Source organism: Oxyura jamaicensis, chromosome 2, assembly GCF_011077185.1.
Source record: "Oxyura jamaicensis isolate SHBP4307 breed ruddy duck chromosome 2, BPBGC_Ojam_1.0, whole genome shotgun sequence".
NCBI classification, from domain to species: domain Eukaryota; kingdom Metazoa; phylum Chordata; class Aves; order Anseriformes; family Anatidae; genus Oxyura; species Oxyura jamaicensis.
This window is the reverse complement of record NC_048894.1, coordinates 38,128,709-38,146,188: the sequence shown is the minus strand read 5'-3', so window position 1 is coordinate 38,146,188 and position 17,480 is coordinate 38,128,709. Positions and strand designations below refer to the sequence as shown.

At 40.9% G+C, this 17,480-nt stretch overlaps 1 protein-coding gene and 1 long non-coding RNA gene across 3 annotated transcripts in view; one reads left to right on the top strand and one right to left on the bottom strand.

The window, feature by feature from the left end:
* LOC118161523 overlaps positions 1-5,999 on the bottom strand; it is a 22,719-nt gene extending 16,720 nt beyond the window's left edge. For both annotated transcript variants that reach the window (XR_004748069.1, XR_004748070.1), the window contains exons 1-2: positions 5,776-5,999; positions 135-2,823 (exon numbers count right to left, since the gene is read on the bottom strand). This is a non-coding gene — a long non-coding RNA (uncharacterized LOC118161523). The remainder of the gene's footprint in view (positions 1-134; positions 2,824-5,775) is intronic.
* Positions 6,000-6,019: 20 nt separating this feature from the next.
* Positions 6,020-17,480, top strand: part of SATB1 (SATB homeobox 1) — a 92,997-nt gene continuing 81,536 nt past the window's right edge. The window contains exon 1 of the mRNA XM_035316974.1: positions 6,020-6,151. The gene's annotated coding sequence lies outside the window, so the exon portion shown is untranslated. The remainder of the gene's footprint in view (positions 6,152-17,480) is intronic.

Below are 17,480 nucleotides of genomic sequence, written 5' to 3'. Positions count from 1 at the left end.
AGAAAGAAAGAAAGAAAGAAAGAAAGAAAGAAAGAAAGAAAGAAAGAAAGAAAGAAAGAAAGAAAGAAAGAAAGAAAAGAAAGAAAGCAAGCAGTTGTTGAGGACAGTGAACACTGAAAGCACTGAGTTGTTACCTTCACAGGATAGTCCTTGTCAGTGCTCAGCTGACAGATTGATGCTCAAGGTATGGTGTACCTCTGACTGGTAATCATCTTGCAAGGTTTAGGGCTTTACACTAAAACTGTCCTGTCTGTAGATAAACCACAAAGGGAGAATTGTGCTAAATCCCATTTTCATGTTGCAATATTCCTGAGGTTAAAACATTTTTTTTTGCAGAAGTAACATGTTTATTCTGACATTGTAACTAATGTCTTCCACTACATGACAGAAACAGTAGAGGAAGACCTTACTGACTAGATGTGGTAAACTCTGGACCAAAGACATTGCTTTAAAACGTCCTTATTGTGGGCAATTTCTGCTTAGGCCTTTATAAATTCTCTAAATTTCTAATAATAAAATGTACTTGTATCTCTAAACAGATCTGTGGTGAGGTGTTTACATTGCCATCTACAGAGCAGGAAAAGCCCTTCCACTGGACTTGTCAGGAATGCAAGAAAAAGAGATGATTTTATCTTATTTCTTCTGGTTCCATAAACCCATTTACTAAGATCTAGTGGCACACCTTGTAACTCTCCTAGTTAGGTATTCAGAATAGCAACATGCGTATAAGTTAAATATAATTTGTGAAATATATGCCATATTTGATAAAAAATGCATGTAGTCAGAATCATATGATGATTTAATTTGCTTAGATGTAAAACCTGAATTTATTATACACAACCTATATTCGTAAAAGTAGACAGTCACCTGGTTTCTCTTCACTGGTTTAATCTGGCAGTCCCTCACTAGAGGCAACAGAGTTTTTAAAAGCAGCCAAGACAAGCCAGACGCCAAGGGGAAGGAACAGACAATGTGCAGGAAAAGGTGGTTAACACAAATATTAATGCAACCCTTCAATCCTTTCCAAAATGAAAGTTTCAGATCGACAGAAGGTGGAGAGGGCAATCAGACAACAGAGAAGCGAGTCTGACGTCGTTGATGCATCTGCCACAAGTTGATCTTTTCTTCTGTAAAGCAGAAGTTGTAAGAGGAAATCTACAGGATGCAATTTACTTTCATAGGTAATCAAAAGATCTGCAGCCGAAAGTGGAGCGGAAAGTAGTTACCATCTTGAAGAGAAGCTGAATGGATTGAGGTACTGTGTAGCATCAGGGCTTGGAAAAAGAACCTTCAGTGAATGACTGGATGAAACTCAAGCCAGTCTGGAGAAGGACAGATGAATTTATTATTGACATGATACACTTTCCAGTGAACAAATTTTTAGAAGAGGCATTCAGGTAATGAGGTGACATAGGCCTAAGTTCAGGAGATTGGTTTCTAGCCAACAGATAGTGAGATAATCAGAAGACTGCAGAAATACTCTGAAAGTAGCTGCCACATTCAGAAAAAAAGTAATCCGGATCTCTTCCACTGAGCCACCAGTGATATCAGTCATCAGATACAGTTCTGATAAAGCTGATAATGGCCACTTGCATTTAAAATAGACATGGAAGGCCTCTCCAGCATGGTTGTATTTTTTTACTGACATTTTCATCTGCAGATAATGCTAATATCATTTGGAGAACAGTTGCTCAAACCAAGTCTTAACATTTCATTAAGCTGCTGAGACAGCTAGGGGCAGACCTTGCTAGTGAGCAGTCTTTTTGCTCTGTTTCACAAGTGTATGAACATGTTACAATACATAGGCTGCCATTCTTGTAGCTTCTTAGGAAAAAATAAAAAATAAAAAATAAAAAAATAAAACAGTTTCTGATGTGCTCAGTTTAAAGCAAATAATTAAGAATGCAAGGAACCATAAGAAGTGCTGGGTAGCATGCAGAGTTTTTCAGTGCTATAACTTTAGCTGTACTCTATGAACTGGAAATAAGCCATACTTTATAAGGTGTGTGTTACTTGGGAATGGCACGAGTATCTCAGCATTACTGAGAGTTCTGTTGATCTTCTGTTGATCATCTGTAATTACAGGCAGGAGATGGTCTTCTCTGTCAGCCATGGTCAACATAATTCTCAAGTATGCACACATTTTTGCAGTGTTTCTTCTTAATAATGACCATTTTATTCCAAGCCCCCACCAACATCAGATTCAGAAAAAAATGTGTGTATTTATATGGTTCTGTGATCTACGCAGAGGCTTTTAACCCCACTCCACTCCCTGCTCTACTCTACTCCCCACCTCTACTCTTTACTCATGTCTAAACATCAGCGTATTTGCATGTCTGAAAGGAACTGGAAAGTATCTGCAATATTTCCCAGAGGATCTGATAGCTCTTCTCACACAAAAACATATTTCCAAATCATTATGTCACAGTAACACTCCAATAAGGGGCACCTCAGGAAAGGCTTCTGACATAGTTTCAGTCTTCTGATTCACCAATTTCACCACCCCGCTTGAAAGATAAACATTTACACATTAATATTTTCAGTTAATATTGTCTTTCTGTTGAATATGTTATGTCTGTCATCCATATAGGATGGGTCATCAATAAGATGGTCTTTGGATAAATTTACTTTTACCACTGTCCAAAGTCCATAAAACTCAGGAATAACATGTGGCTGATGTTCCTTGGCAGGCTCTATATCCACAAAATCATGAGTGAATTATTGTGATTCATATGCCACTTTCATTTTTGGCAGGTAATGCCAATGGCATTGGAGAATGATTCTTTGAACGAGACCTGCACCCACTTCCCTGAAATCAGGACTCTGAAAAAAAAAAACTCAGAACAGAGCTGTCAGTATAAAATCATAAAAATATGTATGAGCATATATATTCTGTATAGGCTTTGACTGTACAACTTCAGACTTCAGAGACAAGCAGGATGAGCAGGACTTTCTATAGTTCCTGTAGAAGGTTGGGCAAGGAAACATCTGGAGATGGACACTGAGGAAGAGGAAATATCTACGTGTCAGTAATAGGAAAGTTATATTGTACACCTGCTTTTTAGGCATGCCATCTGCTCTCAGTCATACCATAATACAGCTTTGATGACATGCCACAGCTAAAGGGCAGGCAATATACTTCTTGCTTCATTGACATGAATGACACAACTCTGTAAAATTCACTGCTTAATGATATAAATCGTAACTCTCACAGTGTATGGTTGCCTCCACACACACATGTTCTTCAGAGCTTAAACCCATACTAAGTATTTTGATACTGAAAGCACTGAAGGAGAATTAGGGTGAAAACTGATGCACACTAGGTAAGCAATAGCACCTTATCTATACTAATGCTGAACTCATTATATTTTGTTGGCCTATAACTACACCATAACATCCAGTGAATATGGTTTACAATAACCTAATAACGAGCAATTCTATTCCCGTTACCACTCACAATCTCATATTAAATGTTTCTTGTTTACAAAGTAAACTGCCTGATCACGTAGTTGAAAGGTATCACTACACTTTTTTAAAAGCTGAATAAATCTTGTATTCAGAAAAGGAAACGTGGTATTTGTATATGTATATGTATATATATACACGCAGACTTTTTTTTAAAGTGTGTAATTTGACTAATATACAAAATCAATGAAAAATAAGACATATTACAGTTCTTTCTTAAAGAAGCATTTTCCACAGTGTGTTTTGGAATCTTTAAGAGGGAGCATGGTCTAAATACAGAATTCAGTTCCAGTCCTGGATCTACTCTTAAATCCATGTGCAGCCTCAGGCAAATGTGTTAATTTTCCTGCTTCAGTTTCCCTGTCTTTAAAGTGGGGATAACACGACTAACCCAAATAGCTTAGCTGCAATTTATAAGAGTGAGTAACTCAATTATTAGATTTCTGAGACATGAAACATGATTATTATTAGGATTCACTGACCAGCCAGTCGGCAGAGTGGGATACAAATAAAGGAGATGGGTCTTTGACAATAGAAGCATGCCAGTTAGGCAGGCAGGCAGGCAGAGGAGCTCTGCGAGGAGGCAGCTCTAGGGAGTGGATAGTTATGCCTGTAAAAGTGTGAATGTCCCCTTTGTACTGACTTTCTATTTATTACCCCATGGTACCTAGAGACTATAAAAAGCTAAGTCCTCTCTGAGAAAGGGAATGGGTCCAAAGCACTACAACAAACCAGCTGCAGGCAAATAAATTTTTATCTGTGTAAGAGAGCTAGATGTTATTTTCCAGTGGAAATGTCAGAATTGATTAAAGACTTAGCATTTCTATTTAAAATGAGGGTAGTGCTTGATACATTTTAAAGGGAGAAAAAGTCAGAGGCCCAGTAACATGGAAATAATGGGGTGAATTCATTTCTGGGCTCCCTACAGTAGTTTGGTACTCAACATACTAAGGCCAAATTCACCCCACTGTACCTAGTATAAATGGGAGTGTCTCTTAATAACTGAAAAAAATATTCTCCCTGCTGGCAAGGTCAATATTATTAATTGTTGTTCTTATTATTAACCTTTGGGCTTGTGTATCCTCCATGGATTAATGATTATTCAATAACTGTGTTACAAGGTTGCACCACTTTCTAATACCAATTAATAGGAGAGTGCGGCACAGGTTAACTGAGAAAAGCATTGACATATCAACTCCATGGTCTGGGTCTTGTTTCTGAGACACGCAAAGGTGTTTACAGGAATTGTAGCTGCCAGTTCCCAGGGCTGGAAGAGGCAATGAGCCTCAAAGTCAAAATTATATATATATATATATATATATATATATACATATATATATATATATATAAGGAGATAAAGGAGATGGGCTGACATCCAGGGTCCCCTCTCTTCTCAGTCTCCTAGGGAATAAGAAGCAGCCTCGGCTTTCAGGGAAACCTGCACTCATTGCCAGGTTCACTTTCCAGGAACTCCACATCCAAACCGTGCAGCAGCAAAGATGGGAAAGAAGGGTCTTAAAAACAAAAGAACAGAGAAAAAGTCCCTCCCCGAGGAGAAGTTACACGCACAAAGCCAGTTCCGAAGGAGCGGTGCCGAGGGGCACAGGGTGCCAAGTGACACCGCAGCCGACACCACCGCGGGGGGCGATGCGCGGCTCCCAAAACCACGCGGCGCGGCGGGACCCGGCTCCGCTCCCGGTCCCGACGGGGCGGCGGCGGGCGAGCGGCGACCCCCGGGGAGCTGCGCGACCCCAGCCTGGCCGGCCCCGAACCCGGCCCCGGTGCTGCCCGAACCCCTGGGGACCGAGGGGCGCTCGCTGCCCGACAGGGGCCAGGAGGGTGGCGCGGGGGCAGGTGTGGAAATAAAGGACTAGGGGCAGGCTGGAGGGAAGGGGAGGGGGCCGGGAAGGCGGGAGCGAAGGGGGGGCTGTGTGTGTGTGTGTGTGTGTGTGCGTGTGTGTGTGTGTGTGTCCCACCTGACTCCCAGCTCGGCGGGGGGGGGGTGGCACACACACAAACACACACACACACACGCAGCCGCCGCTAGGTTCCCCCCCCCCCCCCTCCGCCGCTTCCCATCGCCGCCCCCATCAGGGAGGGAGGCAGCAGGCGGGGACCCCCCCGGCCTCCCTCGGCCGCGCTGCCCCGACGGCACCGCCGCCCCCTCCCCGGGGGCAGAGCGCACCTCCCCGCCCGGGGAGGCCGGGGGAAGGGGAGGGGGAGGACAGGACCGGGGAGGTGAGGGGGGGCCGCAGGCAGACGCCCAGACAGACACGCAGACGCACGGGCAGGGCTGCCCCGCGCCGGTACCTTGCTGCCCTGGTGGTTTCCGTCCGGGCTCCTCCTTGCTGAGGCAGCTCGGGAGCGGAGCCGAGCGGGCGGGTGCACGCGTGTGGCTGTGTGTCCGTGTGGCTGTGCGTGTGGCTGTGTGTCTGTGCCTCCGTGTGTGTGTGTGTGCGTGTGTGTGTGTGTGTGTGTGCGTGTGTGTGCGTGTGTGTGTGTGCGAGAGCGAGCGAGAGCGAGAGCGACTCTCCCCCCTCCCCCTCCCCCTCCTCCTCCTCGCTCTCCTTCCTTTAAACGCCCACTCTTGATGGGTGAAAAGACAACTTGAACTTCAGTGCAATTAACTTCGCCGGCGCCTCGGAAGCCGGAGGTGTCGCCGGCCTCGCCCGCCGCGCTCCCATGAGTGAGTCGCTCCCGCTCCTTCGGCGGCGCTCCACGGGCACGGTGGGGGGGGGGGGGGGGGGGGGGGCCCCGCGGGGGCCCCCGCGGGGGGGCCCCCCGCCCCCCCCCCGGCAGGGGGGGGGGGGGAGGGGGGGGGGGGGGGGTCGGGGGGGGCGGGCCGGGGGGCTATTCCGTGCGGCGCTGCAGCCTGCGGAGCCTCCCGACGGGCGCCTTCGCACACACCTGCAGCCGGCCGCCCGCCCCGCTCCCCTGCCCGCCGCCCCCGCGGCGAGGCGCAAGGAGCGGGGGAAAGAAAAAAAAAAAAAAAAAAAGAAAGGAAAAAAAAAAAAAGAGAGAGAGAGAGAAAAAGAAAAAGAAAAAACCACGAAACTTTGGCAAACTTCTTCCCCGCGCTCCTCGCGGCAGCCCCGACGGCGGGGGAGAGCGGTGCGAAGGGTCGGGGGGAGTGGCGGGGGGGAGGCTGGAGGGGACGGGGGGGCCTCGGGGCGCAGAGTTTGCGCGGGGTCGGGCGCCCCCCGAGCCGCGGCTGCGGAGCGCCCCGGACCCCCCGCGGCCACCCGGCGCTGCGGGGAGCGCTGCCAGGGTCTCGTCGCCGCGCTCCGGGATTTTTTTTTCTTTCTTTTTTTTTTTTTTTGTTATTATTATTTTTATTTTTTTCCTCCGTCTTCAAAGCCGACCCCCGAGGTTTTTCGCAAACCGCCGTCCTTTTGTCGCCGGCTCCGCTCGCTGCCCCCGGGAGCGCTCCTGCCAGGCAGGTACCTGCCAGATATGGAGTTGCCCCCTTCCTGTCCCCGGGCTTCTGGGACTGCCAAAGAAACTTCGCTAAAATGCAAGTTTGATGTAACGCTTCGCACCAGCTATCGGAAGCTGGAGTGAGCTGAAAATGACGAAAGCTCTCCGCTGCTCGTAGTCAGCCCAAGTAAGCGCTGCGCGACTGGGAAAATAATTCACAAATTCGGATCCAGAGCCTCCAAGGGGCCCGGGCGGGCAGTGCCCTTGCCTTCTGGTCCATGCTACCTGGGCGTGAGTCAGCAGCAGTCCCTTATTTCTACTCTCTATTATTTTGGTATAGTGCGTTCATATATTTGTCTGCTGTCTGCTGGCAAACATTAGCATTCAAGCTTACATTTTTGACAAATGTGCAGACAGGAATAGCATGAATAGGCATCTTAAATATTAACAACCTAAGCATCTGTTGTGAAACAAATTTAATATATTTACTCTGTTTTTCTCACATTGTTAGAAGAGGTTACAATAAGTGTAAAATTTCAACTGTAGTTAGCACAAGGAATGCTTGGATATTTCACTATCTCTTCAAGCATTCAGCACAATCGCCAGATAGAAATGTGTCAAATCAGGCGCACTATTCAAAAACAACTTGAGACTGTAAGCGGGTAGTGTAAAGACGTGAACGTAGGGTGTTCTCTACGATTTGTATCTCCTTCTGACTCTGCAGCACTATCTGTAGAATTTGAGAGTGTTCTTCCCAGTCCCGTATTCCTATATGCTCTTTAATGCATTTATACATGCACTCATTTTCTAATTCATTCTCTCTTTGCGATCGTTATTGGTATTACCTTGCTTTTCAGGTCGAAGCAATGGTTTGCGCAGAAATGTGTAATAACATAGAGTAGGTAGCAAAATGAGCAAGCAGAAAATGTAACATGTTCACTTCCAGGCGTGCATCTAAACAGCTAGCACGCACACATCATGAGGCGATAGAAGAAAAATTAAAATAATGGGATAGCATGCTATGTATGCCCACTCGTGAATACAAACAGCTAGTGGAAAAGAAAAAACTGACCCCAAGGAATTCCTCCGTCCCTGGAATAAAACTGTTCTGACTAGAACAAGAGCACAGAAAAGTGAAGTCTCCAAAAAGACTGTAGAGTTATTTCAGGAATCAGTGCATTCCTTCCCTTTTTCCCACAAGTTCAAATATGTAATAAATAAGTCCTTTGTATGCAAAAGAGTTTACTGGAACAAATAATATTTAAATGGAATCCTTTTTGTGCATACACTTTGAAAAACTAGCTGTTTCCTTTTTACATTCTTTGCTGCTAATACTTTAAATAGGAAAGGGACTCCCAGTTTCTCCTCTCCTGTTATTTTAGCAGCATGCACCGATCTGAACCTGCTGCCCTGTAAAGCAGACAGTCAGTCAGTAACTCACTGATGGGACATGCTGCTTTGCCAGACAGAGGCGCGGAGAGGGTCTGCCACAAAAGCCCCACATCTGTACGAGAGCAGGGCACCTCTTCTGGTGCGCTGCGTAGGCCCTGTGGGTCAGCTGATGAGCACCTGCCTTCTGCTGTTGCGCTTCCCAGGCGAGAGCAGAGTGGCCAGCGCTGCCTGCGGCCCTGCCAGCAGCCCAGCGGCACCAACCGCGGCCACCAGTCCCACAGGGGATGCAGCCACGAAGCCTCCCCAGAATCAGAAAGTCCTGAATGTGCACCAATGCGCCCTATGAGAGTCGGCGTGGACAGGGGTTTTAAATGGGGGTGACTGCAGTTTAGAAGATGCTCAGCTGAAGTCTGGTGTTCTTGAAAAATAGTAATAATAATAATAATAATAAAACCACAATTATTTTAATTGTATCAACTAAAATTTTGGAAGTTATGCCACCTTTTTATTGTCACTTATTTTTTCATATAGACATTATCAGATAAATTCATAGTCCTTCTTAATGTTTCCAGCTGTATTTTGGAAAAAAAAATCAAGGAGATTATTTTATTAATAAAATAGATTGCATCATATAGAAAATTTATATTTAAAGTAGATTTCTGAATGAAAAATGGAGGGAACATGACTTATGAAATGTTTCGGTCACATTTTTAGGAACTATGTTATTTTAACGTAGATACTAGTGAAGCATTTTATTGCCTTCTTGTACATAACTGCCATTGCTCTCTCTAGATATATTTAATATATATCCAGTGAAGCCACAAACTTTCCTTCCACAACAGTTTAAACACATCTGGAACATTTTACTTTCTTATAATTTATGTTAATAGATGTAGAGTGTATATACAATCTTCTCAGAAATCATTGCTTTTTCCAAAGGGGAATTTTTTTACTTTCAGTCAGGGAATATATTTATAAGAACAAAATAACTCAAAGTATAGGCAATTCTATATTTCATTTTATTTTCTGTTAGATTAGGTTGATTATATAAAGCTTTCATTTAGAGCAATGGGATGATGAAATTACGGAGGAGTGACTGGCTTTTGTTTTTTCAAATGGTTCAAGTCAAGGGCTACAAAAAATGAACGTTTTTGGTAAAGTTCTTTGAGTACATAATATTTTTCATAGAATTCTGACAAATTAATTTAATAGAAAAGCCACAGGTCTCTTAGTACAGGAGGCTATATTTTCAGGTAAAATGGGAGTTCTGCTTTTGCCATTATAGGCATCAAGCTTCAGTAATCTGCTCCTCTTGTGGAATGAACACTTTTTACTTAAAGCTATCATGCACCTACTGTTTATTTACGCTGCATTAAACTGACAGCACAGCAATCAGAGGAAAAATATGACTTACTTTCCTGAAGTAAACACCGGTTTATAGGTTGGTGCATGTATTTATATTCCTGTCGCCACTAAATAATGGCTGTCTCCATTTTAATATCTACCTGTGGTGTTATCTAGGGTAGCTGACTCTTCCTCGTTTGAAATGAGGGGAAAAGAAAAGAAGGGCAGGGGAAGAAAAGAAAGTTTCCTTATTATTCCACTCCAAGGGGAACTCTGTAGAAAAGTGAATCAGTATTCCTTTTTGTGGCATGCAGGAGCCAGTTTTAAAGACACAGCATTTAGTTTTGCTTGGTGTATTTGAATTGCATCTCAAACAGGGAAAACAGAATTCCTTAACAGTATTTGTCTATCCAAGTCATTGAAATTGTATATTCAGGCAACGGCAGATTAAGGGCAGAAGCATTTTATTAATAACTGAAAGCACATATGTGTGTGTGATGAAAAATGTTCTGCAAATCTGTCACTATGCAATCAAGTGCATTTTTTAAACTTTAGTTGTCACAAAGTTGCTACCGATTCTAAAAAAAAAAAAAAAAAAAAAAAAAAAAAAGTAAAACAGTTTGATGGTTAAAGAGTAACTTACAGTTCTTATTGCTTGTTATACTGAAATTTTGCAACTTTATAAAGTCCGTGTCAGAAAACCCCACTGATGTTGCTTTTTATCTTGGACTAACGAGTGCAAGTAGCTGGCTCTTCAACTGGAGATAACTGCAGGTAGAGTAACTCACAATTTACGGAAAGCACCCTTGAATTTTCCTCCAGAGGGTTCCATTAATAATCTTTACCCATGAAGTGTATTTTTCTCTACCATTCTGTAAATTATAAAACTTAGCATTAAGTTAGCTCATATGCCAGCTCCCATGTGAGTGGTACTAGTATCGCAAACTCTCAACAGTACCTGACCACAATTTGTAACTGTTACTTCAAAAAGGATATGATATAATGGTCCCTTCTAAAACGTAGGTGTTTTCTAACATTTGCCATCCTGTGGCATCTAACTTTGCCACAGTTATCACCGACACTTTATTGCTTAATTAATATCTGCTTGCTGCTTTGCAAATGTTGACTTTCTAATGGTTCCTGCACTGCATGCTCTCAATAAGTATAAATCCAGGTAGAGATTAATTTTACAGAGTTTTGCCAGTCCTGATCTTGTTCACATGCTCTCACCTGGTCCTTGTACCCTATACCAACTGTAATCTACACTTAACCTGCATAATCTGGTATAGTATATTAGGAATAGTGTAGCACTAGCAAAGTACGGGAGTGGAGCATAGTTACATACCTCAGGCACTGTCTGAATTGTAAATCTATTTTTAAACTTCCTGGGCCTGGCGTTGCTCTCATTCACACTTGTGGATCTGTGCAGAGGCCCGTAGATCTTTGTTTTGATGGTTCTGGTTTTGATGGGATCAGTGTTAGGTGTTCAGATGGGATGAGGGACACGCTAGCATCTATTATATAGCATTTATGTCACCTTTTTGCTATTCATTTAGAATGCCAGTATACCCTGATCTCAGTTTTTCAGCGAGTCTGTGGGCATTGGTGTATGCCAGGATTGGCACAGGTGGTAAGAAGGCCTCCTCTCACCAGAGCGTGGGCCTGCTCCTGTCCTTAAGGCTGCTATCAAACAGCATTGGAAATGCTTTTCCACAGCTGTAGGTAGGTTCACAGGAGTTAGCTCGAGCCATCTCCTGCTTTTCTGGTATGAACTGCAGCCTGGATGGGAAAAAGAATCTGCTTGTGTGCAGGTGGACCTCAGTCACCTGAACTGCACCTGGGAGCAAAGCTTCAGGATGGGCCACGTCTATCAGCTGTGTTGGCCTTGCATAACTCCCAGCCACTATCTGCTTTATCTCTTTCCCTTGGCACATTATGACATGATATGACCCGAGGAGATGAGGGAGGTGCTTTAAACCTAGAATGCACCTCATCTTCCCAGGATCCTGCTCTGACAGGATTTATTTGGCCAGCAGCAATTGTTTGTGCGTCGTTCCACTTGCTGCTCCATATAAGTGGTGATGCACTGGGATCATGTATACCTGGAGGACTGTCTCGTAACCTTTTCTGGTGTCTGGAGTCCTGGTCTTGCTTTCAGTTCTGACACTGACAAGGTGTGTGGTGTTGGTAAAGCACTGACCACAGCATGTTTGCAGCCCTTTATATCATGAGCCTGTGAGTGCCAAAGCACTCACAACTTCATATGAAAGAAGAGGAAGCTGCACCACACAATCTCTCTGTAAACGTGGTCTAAATATGCCTCTGGTTTATTTACCCATCTATGAAATTAGCAATGTATACATTTTATAGAGCACTGAAATATTAATTAATTCTTTATATTTGTAAATCAGTCCCAGAATGGAAAACATTTTTACAACACAAGTACAAAGATTTGCTGCTCGGAACTCCAGCCCACATGCAAAGGTTTGACAAAGGTATTTCCTTTTCAGTAACTTTACTTAGAATATGTCTAGTTGTAATGAAAAACATTTGCAATAAACAGAATAAAAATTCTAAATATGCCCTAAGTATTCCCAATTTTAACACATCAAATAAAAGACAGTGAGGAGCAGAGAGCATGCGAGACCGTGCATGCATGCAAACTCACAGAGGAACTAAAGGCAAAAAAATAAAAAATAAAATAAAATAAATTAGAGTGAGTTTTACAATGTTTATAATCAAAGATTAATATATATATATATATTTAGAGAGCTGTATTAGAATGACTTTAAATCATTAATGCTTTTCATCATAGGTGGGCTTCCTTGATAAATGTAAAAAGTCTTGAGAATAATTAGAGGCATCTAAAACTTTAAAAATGACAGTTTTAGCTTCTAAGGATTCATTGTAATATAATAATACTGTATGCTTTTTAGTGTTACTTCTGCACTAGACATTTAATTACAGTCTTTGTGAGACATGTTATCTGTATAGTAACCAGTGCATAAAAAGAATGATATATACTTCTACATACAAGCTCTTGCTTGCCAGCTTTCTTTTTAAGATTATAGATTAAGATCTCCAATCCAGAATGTTCATGTCTTCAATCAAAACAACTTAATTTTAGACAATTTTCAGGAGGAATGGGGCATTCATTGTAATTGTATTTCTTCTCTTGTTACTTTTCTTTTTACAGTAATACTTGAACGGTTGTTAAACAGCGGTTTTGGTTTGTTTTTTCTTTTTTTCCTGTGCAAGAGCCGAAAGTCAGCATTTCTTTGCTTGTTCAAAGGCTAGATTACAGAACATCAAATGAAAAAGCATGTTTAACTTGCATATTGAGAAAGAAGATTCAAAAAAAAATTAAGAGGAGTTTGATAGGTTTTTCACATGTACAGCTTAATGTTTGAAGAAAATTTGGAGCTTGCTTTCCCTGTGTCAGTTATTCAATATTGGGTGATATGCGTTGTGGATAATGTACATCTCTGGAATTGATAACTTGGTCTGTGCACGGCTGTGGAATAGGGAGTTTGTTTGCAAGGAAGATCAGGTACATGAGAGTTTTCTTTGTGCTATACTTGCAGATTCTGGTAATTGTGCAGCATGTGTAGGGTGCTCCTTCACACACTGAGCTGTGCCCATAGTTCCCATTCCACACTTCGGTCATTTGCAGGACTGGGCACAATGGGAACTGCACCTAACCCCTTCAGAGCAGAGCTTTCAAATCAATCAGGTGCAGGTCCTCTTTCAGGTTTTGCTTTTTTTGCTTCTTAAGTAGGAGTATTGTTCAGGAACATCACAATATTGGAGTAGAACCCCTCATTTCAGTACTCTTTGTAAGAAAATCTCACGGTGAAATCAATCAACCAAAATCAATCTCTGTCCCCTTGACTGTATTGTATTGGGTTTCTTTTTCTTTCTTTTCTTCCTTTTTTGACTTGCTGAATACCATAATCATTTTTGCCATTCCTGAAGGATTTTGTTATCATCTTTTTAAGATAAAGGATGTAATAATTATGTAACAACATTTTTGGATTTGAAACTTGTGATTCCACTAGTTTATTTGGATTGCATGTCCTATGAGAAACTGACTTCTGCATTACCAATTAAAATGACTATTAGGATATGCATAGGTGCAGTTATTATTTTCTAAGGATTCCAGAAGAATTTCCTAGATGCCATGCCAGCAAATTAAACTGCTAGAACTTTTTTATTTGTGTGGCATGATGAAAGATATGCCTTAAGACACATTATACTGTCTGATAAATTGCATTTCTAAACAGTATTTCATATAGGTTCTGTCTCTTTAAAAATGCAGTCTCCTCTATTTGCCCTATTAATTGTTGATATGTTGCCATCCACGAGACAAAAATTAGAGCTGTAATTAAATAATCATGTGATGCTCCTTAGTGCCAGTGAGAGCAAACTCATTTTTCCAGGCCCTGATGGTCACTGATTATTGTATTACTACTGGCTTGCTTTATTTTTTTTTAATGGCTCTATATTGCTGGGTTACCTAACCACTGCCCTTCTTTTCAAAATTAAAGGAATTGAAGAACATTAAGTCACTTAATTGGCCAGTGGTCTACGGGGACTCAAAGTAGTCATACCTTCTCTGCTTTTTGGTCACTCAATTGTTTCTACTGGGAGAGCTACATCAGTGGTGTGGTTGCGTGCCATTTAATTTACACTGGTGTTTTGGCTGGGATGGATGCATATAGGGAATGCCAGGAGAATTACAAAAGGAGCAGGGTATTAAAATTCAGAAATGATTAAAATTGAAATAAAAGGATGTTGCTTCTTTGCCAGTACTCTGGCAGTCATAATGACACATAGAGATTAGTTTCCACCTTCATCTTTTCCTTCTTTCTCATTTCCTCTTGTTTATTGTTGACACATTTTCCTTATGTCTCTGCTTCTCAGTGCTTTTTTTCACTGTTACATATTCCTACTTTTTCTCTTTCCTTAAGCATGGAGAAGTTTACTTAACCTTATTATAACAATAACAGAATAGGTTATTAATATTTAATATGCACATGATTAAAATTTCTCTCTTAAACATAGGTCAGCTCTATTATTAACTGACATGTTATTTTTCATTAAAAAATTTTTATTCTGCCCTTACGGTTTCTCAAACACCCTTTACTTTGGTGGTGATTTAACACATAATGTTTAGAAAACTGTGTTAGGCTAGTGAAAAAAAAGAACTTACCAGTCATGGATAATCAATTATGCATGAATTCAGATATAACAGATGGAAACTGGTGAGTTAAAGTTTCTCTTTAGCTTCATGATTTTTTTGTTTTGTTTTTGTGACACCTGTCTCTTATGTATAGATAAACATCTAACATAGCATACTGCTTTTCATGCATCTTTGTGTTTTTTTTTTTTTTTTTCTTTTGGGGGGTTGTGTTTTTTTTTGTTGTTGTTGTTTCTTTTTGTTTCTGTTAGTGTGGCATAAACTCATTTTCCCCTGTTACTACCTTACTATTTTAAATTTGTTTGTCTGTTGGCATTTCTATACTGCCTTACTTTTCTAGGGCCAAATTATCCTGTGATGATAGCATTTAAACTTCTCATAAACTACACAGTGTCATTTAACCTTAAAATTGTGTCAGCATGATATTTTAAATTGTATGAGTTCATTTCTGCCTTCAGCTGCTCATGGCCTATAGAGTTACGACATGAAAGCAACAGGGTAGACTATGGCTGTGCATATGTATTCATATATGCATATGCACACATTCTTGTGATTGTGATACTTATATAGGCGTTCCCTCCGAAGGCATTAATTAAATTTCTTTCAATCCTTTGACAATGAAGCAGATTGCTTTACTGCTTTTTATTAAAAACTTCAGTATCGACTGGGCATACAATTTCTTTTGGTCATGGAAAGATTTTTGAAGGCCTAAATCAAGCAAAAGACAATAACCCTTAGCTACGTGCCCACAGCAACAACCAATTAGTATTATGTAAAAGAAGAGCTACGTATAATTTCTCTCTCTCTCTCTTTTTTTTTTTCCTTTTTTTTTTACATAGAAAATTCTAAAAGAGCTTGATGCATGTGCTTAGACATGAGTTGACAGGTTCTTTTTGTGTAGTTCCTTCCTGGTGGCTTACTGGGGGATTCTTGTATTTGAAAGTGTCCTGTGTTTCAGAAACACAGGGGTAAGGTGATTTGAACATTACTTTTCTGTGCCTGCAAAAATTTGGAGCGTTTCTTCACCTGGCTCCACCCACATTTGAAGCTGCATATTTTTGGACATGGTGCAGGGACCTTTTCCATCTATGAAAGGAAAATTAATTGATAGAGAATTAAGCTGATATTTTTCATGAATAGAAAATTTCAAATTCTTGTGAGCATGTTACCTACATTTTTGAAGGGAAAATTGTACGATGGGAAGGAGTTTGTAATATAACCTGCCAGGAATGAATGATATTGAAAAGAGTTCCGTAGAAAATTAACATCGACATTTTTGGACAATGTGAAAATAATTGATTTCAAATGTTATTTCGCCTGTCACAGGTGGAGCTCTGCTAGGAACCTTCATGTGCATGCCTCAGCTTCCCCACATGCTTCTTCCTCAGCTATTCTTGTATCAACATCAAATACAAACTTTTCTCCCAAATGTTTGTATGTAGTTCGGGAAATATATATATATATACACACACATACATATATATATATTTGCACTCGGGCATTTTGTTCTAGTACTAGAATGAGTATAAATGAACTGTCATGAATATTAATCTCATTTTGCCCTAAAAATGTCATATCCTAGTGGGTTCCCAACTGCTCTTACCTGCATCAGCCCATTTCCATTGTAGCTGATAGGTAGGAAATCTAGAAATGTAGTTATTTTATCAAATAAATGTATTAAATACTGGAGCATGATTTTGCTACAATTTTATTATTATTATTATTATTATTATTTTAAATCAGGATAAATATTTTTAACAAATTACTTGGTGTAACATTTTGAAGCGCCTTCTGTTGTTTGCGCTTAAACTAAGCATACGCTGACACATGTATAGATGACCTTTATCTTAGTGACACTGCATATGATAAACATTTTTTGTTTTAGCACCCAGATATTAACAGGTGACTTGTTCCTTAAAAGAACTGTTAACATTAACAGCTAATTGTTCCTGAAAATTACTGTGAAAAACTCATTCATTTAATCTTTGTTATGGTGGAATCTTCTGAGTTTGAGATTGGAACAAGTCCTAGAAGAAAAAGTGAATTCGGCCAAAACCACCAACTTTCATTTTGCTTTAAACCAAAACCACACATTTTGCATGTATTTTATGTACAATGAATATTGACTCCTGTTAAGTTTGGCCGTAATTAGATGCACAGTTTTACTTAAAAGGTTTTGAACTTTAGAAAAAGTCTAGAAGAACCTGGGCAGAGTTCTGAGTTAACAATGAAACTGGAAACAGGACATTTCATGTGGTTTTGGGTTTCATAATGAAAGTTTGACATAGTTCAAGTCATCAATCAGTTCTAACCATTTCCTTAGACTTCAACTCTTCCATATTTTCAATTTTTATCAGTAGATTTTATTTATGCTATTAGGTCAAAGAAAAAGATGATAGTTTGTCCCGGTGGCGAAGTGTTCCAGTGTAATGAATCAGTGCTGTCTGAGCTCACAGAAAGCACCTGAACTCAAGTTAATAACGCTTGAATAGTCCTTCTGTAGCACTAACCGCAATGGTTCTGATTTTCTACCATACAGTTTTGCCTGGGCTGTGTGAAATTCATCCTCACTCAGAAGTGTTGGATTAAACTTCTGTATGCCTAAAAGCATTTATTTATTTTATTTTATTTTATTTTATTTTATTTTATTTTATTTTATTTT